This window comes from Rissa tridactyla, chromosome 1, assembly GCF_028500815.1.
Source record: "Rissa tridactyla isolate bRisTri1 chromosome 1, bRisTri1.patW.cur.20221130, whole genome shotgun sequence".
In the NCBI taxonomy this organism is placed as follows: Eukaryota; Metazoa; Chordata; class Aves; order Charadriiformes; family Laridae; genus Rissa; species Rissa tridactyla.
Genome location: NC_071466.1, coordinates 180,488,333 through 180,494,351, shown reverse-complemented (window position 1 = coordinate 180,494,351; position 6,019 = coordinate 180,488,333).

Sequence of the window (6,019 nt, the reverse complement as noted above, 5' to 3'; positions counted from 1 at the left end):
ATATTAGCAGCCCATGGATTCAGTCCCCTGCTTGGTTTGGGTCTCACGTGGAGTTTGGGTTGATTTGCTGACTGTCATTCAGGATGTCCCAGGCTCTCTGCGCACGTCAGACTTTATGGGCTTCACCAGATGGACAAAACATCGGAGAAGTCCACTGTGGTCACTGAAAGATGACAGAACTAGCACAGGTATAGCTCCGCCCCTTGTAAAACTGCACCAGTTCCCTCCCATAGGTTGTGCTGATGTTACTACTATTTCCTCAGTCCACAGAAACTTTCTGTTTCAGGCGCATGAATGTGTTCCTTACTTAGATGCTGCTGTTTCGTGTTTGTGTTTAAAAAAGTACTGATTCACAGGCAGGCAACTGGATGCTATAAAAAACTTCTCTTCTTGCTTGGCAACAAGTAGTTGCATGGCAGCAATTAGATGGCAAGGTAACATTTGATCAGGATCCACCTGAATCAAGAGAGGGCAGATAGATGAAGAAAAATGCAGAATGGGTAGCCAGGAAAGCAAAGTGTTTCTTCAGATGGATGTCTTAGCAAGGTACAACAGTTTATTTCAGGAGGAATATGCATCAGTGCCTGATTTGGGGGAGATTTAATCTCAAAGAAACTCAAGGAAACTCCTCAGCAAACCCACTTCCAAAGTGGGCTTTGGAATACACATCCACGATTGATAACATAGCCCTGTTTGTGATGGCAAGGGACTCCTGGAGGGAAACTACTCAAATTAACCTTCAAGGTTTCAAATTGAGGCTTCCCCAGACACTAGTAATGCCTCTAGTAAATGCTCCAAGCTACTTGTCTGGCTACTGTCATTGCTGTTCAACTGTACGCGCTGCAAGCTGTATGTTAAAAGCTGTATTGGCAAAGCTATGCTCTCAGAAGTAGAGAGTCATTTGACACGAGCAGAAAGGTGTCTTTGTAATTCACAAGTAAAATCAATTGTATTAGCCAAAGGAGAGTCATGAGGCTTTTCTTAGGAATGGATAGCTTTTTCTGCATAAAGTAAAATCAGTCAGTAAGGCTGCATCAACCAGTATTAAATTGTGGAGCAGAACACAAGAATGTCTGCAATGGAGGATGGTATAGCAACTTTGTGGTCTAAAATAAAGGATATTATTCCTCATATAGCAGGCAGCTAGAAAGCAAGCAGCTAGAAAGCAAGCAGCTAGAAAGCAAGCATGGGAGCTGGGAGCATGTAGGGGAGATGTGGACAAATGGGTTAGGAAGGCCGGGACAAATCCAGGAGACACATGGTCAGATGCATAGAGTGGGTCTGAGTTAAGAAGCTGCTTGTGTAATATAACAACAGCCTGCTGTGTTTTGTTGTTAGTAACAAACAGTTCAAGTAACAGTCAGTTAAAACCAATTTTTTGTCTTTCCCTCCTCTAACCCAAACTGCAGCCCGACTTTAATAGTACTTTCAGGCCTGACCTCATCAGTGACTGTAGTTCTGTCCATACATGGCATCACAAACAGACTGGATTTGGCTTGCTTGCTGTGTTTGCTCTCAGCCTCTCCTAGATCTCCTTTGTCCCTGAATACATTTCAGAGTGTTTCCTCAGGAGGTTCTGAAAGACATCTCTGTCTTTCAGGTGAGTCCTATTAGCCTGTGCACTCCCCACGCACCCTTCTGGGCCACTCCCTTCAACAGAAATGTGTTTTGTGCTAGACTGAAAAGTACATTTGAATGACAAATGAACACTGAATTAATAGAACGGTTCTAAACTGAACTGGGGTCATCCTAGTTTGCTAAAAGAAGGCAGATGACCACTGTGAAACTGAGGCTTTCTCTGATCTAATTACATGCAATCAAGTACTCCTACAGAAGGAGAGATCACTGGATCATTTAATTTTCACAGCTACAGATTAGTAAAGCAGGAAATAGTCACAATCTAGCCACATACTTCACCCCTGCTTGACAACTATAGAAGAAAAAAATGTTTCGCCACTCAGTGATGTTCCTAACCAAAACTATTGAGAGTCAGAAGAGCCTTTTCCTGAGATTTTTCCCTTTCGATTCTTTAGAATCACTCCATGAGCTCCAAAAGCAAGGACTAAACAGAAAACTAGAGGGGAAAACACCCACCCAAACCTTTCACTCCGTGTTAGATATTGCACACTTCTAAGCAGACATTCAAGATAATTGGTTTATATTTTTGCCAGTTGGCCTCCCTTCAGAAGGCATACACTATTGTTTTGTTTAATTTTGCTTGTGGCTGATGGAGCTGCTACCAAATAGGAACCAGATTTGAGCAGACAGACTACCAATGTCTCCCTGATGCACGAAGGAATGCACACGGCAACTAAACAAAAGCAGAAGAACTTCTGATGTGGGATTGTTCCAGCTCCAGGTGGTTTTGAAGCAGCTCGTACTTAACGTTCACAAGAGTAGGGCACACCTGAATGGAGTGCCTGCAGGAGGGAGGTAAGAGCTGGTAAACAGCTGCTAGAAAAAACATTTTGTTTGAGACCATCTTTGCGAGCCCACCTGAAGTAATTTTACATTTTTCAAAATAAGCAACGTTGAACCTGGAGGTATGGATATGTAAGATACTGCTGATCTCGTACCCAAAGCACCCATAAAGTACTGCAGGTGAAGCTGCAGAACGCCTTGCCATGCCACCCAGTCTGCAGAGCAGCTGGGATTGAGGGAAAGGGCAGTGCAGCCCTGGGCAGCTCAAAGACACAGCTCCTGCGCACCAGAAAAACACAAGTTTAACAGCAAAGTACGACCTAGTGTTCCCTGTTAAATAGCTGCAATAACATCGCGTGTGGTCTTTGGGCTCCAGCTGCTGCTACAAGCCTCGTCCTTGATTCCTGCTTGTCATTACTGTGTGTTCAAAATTGTCCCCTGGAAGGCTGCCTCCCCTTTTAATTTAGTAGAATTCGGGTGTCATTTATAGTAAGAAGTTTCTGGTGGTGGTACTGAGAGACCTCTCCATTGGGATAGGTTTTAGTTTACGAAGCGTAAGTTCTCTGAACCGAATGTGCTATGACTGGCATGAGGGCTTCTTATCAATGTGCTTTTCCTTACACAACAGAACAGAAACGCCAAGAAAACATCAAAATTCTTTTTCTTGTATTTGTACAGAAGTGTGCTAACCCATTGCCTGGCATACAGGGTCAGGGCTGCAGCAGAGAGGCCTGGCAGAAAGCCCCGCTCAGCCACACGCACCCCAGCTGCATTTCAGCATCCTTTTTCTTCTGTCCTTTTATCTGGCAATCTCCAGCACATGACTCATCACAGCTTTGTGTCCCACTAACAGAGACGAAGCCTAAGGCTTCGGAAAGGATACATCAGCATAATGCAAGGCACCCCTGCAGCACAGCAACCCATTCCCCTTCTGGCACATGTGCCTAGCAGGTAGACCAGATCCAGCTCAGAAAATAATTTAGCTTGCAAGCATTAAGTAATGAAATGTCTACAGTTAGAATCTGGATTTATATTAAAAAGAGCCTCATACCACGTTAGTTAACCACAATGTAAAGTGGGTATCTCCAGTTAAAGTGGTTGGGCTACATATGCTCCAGATATTTTCTGTAGCATTCTAAATAAAATACACAGGTGGGGCATTCTAAATAAAATACACAGGTGGGGCCTTGCCATAGCGATGTCTCCTTTTCTTTTTACAGCCTTAAAATAGCGGGGAAATCAGCTCTCATAACTATCCAAGCTTACTCACCCTTCAAGTAAAACTTTTTAATTATACTTGTCCAGAATTATCAAACATAAGAAAATAACTATGCATGTTGATGACCTAGCATGTGCTGTATTAGTGACAAACTGGTGACAAACAGGGCAGAAATGGTTCCGCACTGCATGTCAGAAAATATCCCCCCTATATCTCCCTAAGCAAGCACAGACAGAATGCTTTACCTACTCACAGCCTCCCCTTACTTCTTGAGATTAGTCTGTCTGAGAAAAGAGATAAGATTGTCCTTGAAGACTGATAAAAATTCTAGACATAAACTGTTAGGTTTTTTTATCCTTAGCAGTTAATGAATCGGTAAGGGAAGTTATTATTTAAAGAATCCAAATTTAATCTCAAAGTCGTTGGTCACAAGACTTTTACTGGTTAAGAAGTGGAAAAAGAGTCATAGTTGCCAGTTTGGTAAGTCTTGGACTGGAGAAAATTTATTGCTAATTTTAAAAGCACCTTAATTTCCACACAGCCTTAGCAAAATGATACTGTGCTTAAGACAAGGCTCAATAATGCGATATATTTGGGGGAGAACTATATAGACACTCTATTTTTGTTTTGCTTCAGTCCCGTAAAATGCAGGAACTAAATAGTTTTCATTCCACATCAGGACAAGATTGAGCATCGATAACGCTGCTGTTCAGTGTTACAGCTGTTCGGGTCTATCCTCTTGCATTTTTGTGTAGAGGTAATTTTCTCCTAATGATGAAGATAGCTAGCTAAGGATCTCAGGAACTGGGGTGCTGGGTGGAAATGAGCAGATCTCTGACTTTGCTGGGGGCAGGACACTGCACTTAAACCAGACTTCTGTTTGCCTTGAAACTCTGGTGCTAACAGGAGGTGAGCATGCTTTGCAAAATTCTGGCAGCTTCTTGGCTGTCCCTCACTAGAACCTTGAGCTTTATGCTCTAGAGGGATAACAAGCTCGTCTTGAAAATCCATCATCACACAAATATCTAGGTTTAGATCACTGCTGGAATTTTTACAAGGTGCCATGGTTGCTGAGAATCTATATTTGGCCAACAGACAAGTCCAGGCAGTTATCCACTTCTTGTTTGGACAAGTTAGTTGTCATGGAAAATTAGCATTATGCTCACTCTGCTCTAGCGTATCTTTAAACGCTATCTGCAGTGCTTATGTTCTCTAACAAATCTTTTCACTATTCAAATACAATTTTAAAATGTCACCATGGTCAAAGAAAAAACCTGATAATTAGAAAAGGGAGTCAGACTGAAAACTAACCAGTTCTAGTTGAAGTGTAGCAATTAATAAGTACCCATCAAAATAACATACTTCCAAATACTTACAGGGTACTCAAAATTATAGAATGGGAGATGGCAGGAACATAGGATGATATGACAGCATGTTGGATGTAAAGTTTTATCATAGTTTCCTCTCCAAAATATCAGTGAAAAAAACAACTTAAAAGGCACAAATGAGCATTGCAAATCAAACTTGTATCGAAAGGTGTCATTACCTACTAGCCAGGCAACCAACACTTCTATTATTGTGTCCCTGAATTATGTGGACTGTAAGCAGGAGTCTCTGCCTTTATTAACCTCAAAATAAATTGACGTAGTGAAGTTTTCTATCATTAACATATGCTGCAGCATTGATGTTAAGTACAAGGTTGCCATTAAGTCTTAAAGCTGTTTATCCTCAAACACGGTCTGATGGTTCAGAACCGGAGCTTGCAAAGCCGGGGTCCAGAGAGCTGCCGCCGGCAGGGCCTGCACGGCCTCACCCCACGTGGACAGGGCTGCGCCCCAAAACGGCCCGATGTCTCTGAGGGGGAAGTCAGGGAGATGTTCAACATCTGCCTGCAAATGAATATATTTTTAAAATTTTTAGTAGAAGTGAGGATCTGTAGGGAACATTTATATTCTTTCAGGCTCGCTGCTAGCAGCAAGCCCTGCTCTTCCAGCTCTGTCTCGTCAACGCTTCACATCCACAAGCCACAACATGTTTTGTTTACCACAACCAGTCGGTCCCCGTGGAGTGGCCGTAAACACAGTCGAGAGGGGGATAAAAGGGACGATGGACAAGAAGAGGAGGGACGCAGCCGACAAAAGAAAAAGCCGCCGTCAAAGCACAGCCCCAGCCTCCCCCTTCCCGCGGCTCTGACAGCGCCTACTGCCGCCGGGCCTTCGCCCCGTTTGTCCCTCAGGTCGGGCCCGCGGCGCCGGGCGCAAGGGAAAGGCGGTGCCCGGGCTCTGTCTCTCCATCCCGTAACGCCCCGGGGACTGGCGGGCCGGCCACCGAGCACGGCCCTCAGCCGCCCGGGCGTTAGGCGTCGCCTCAGGACCGCGG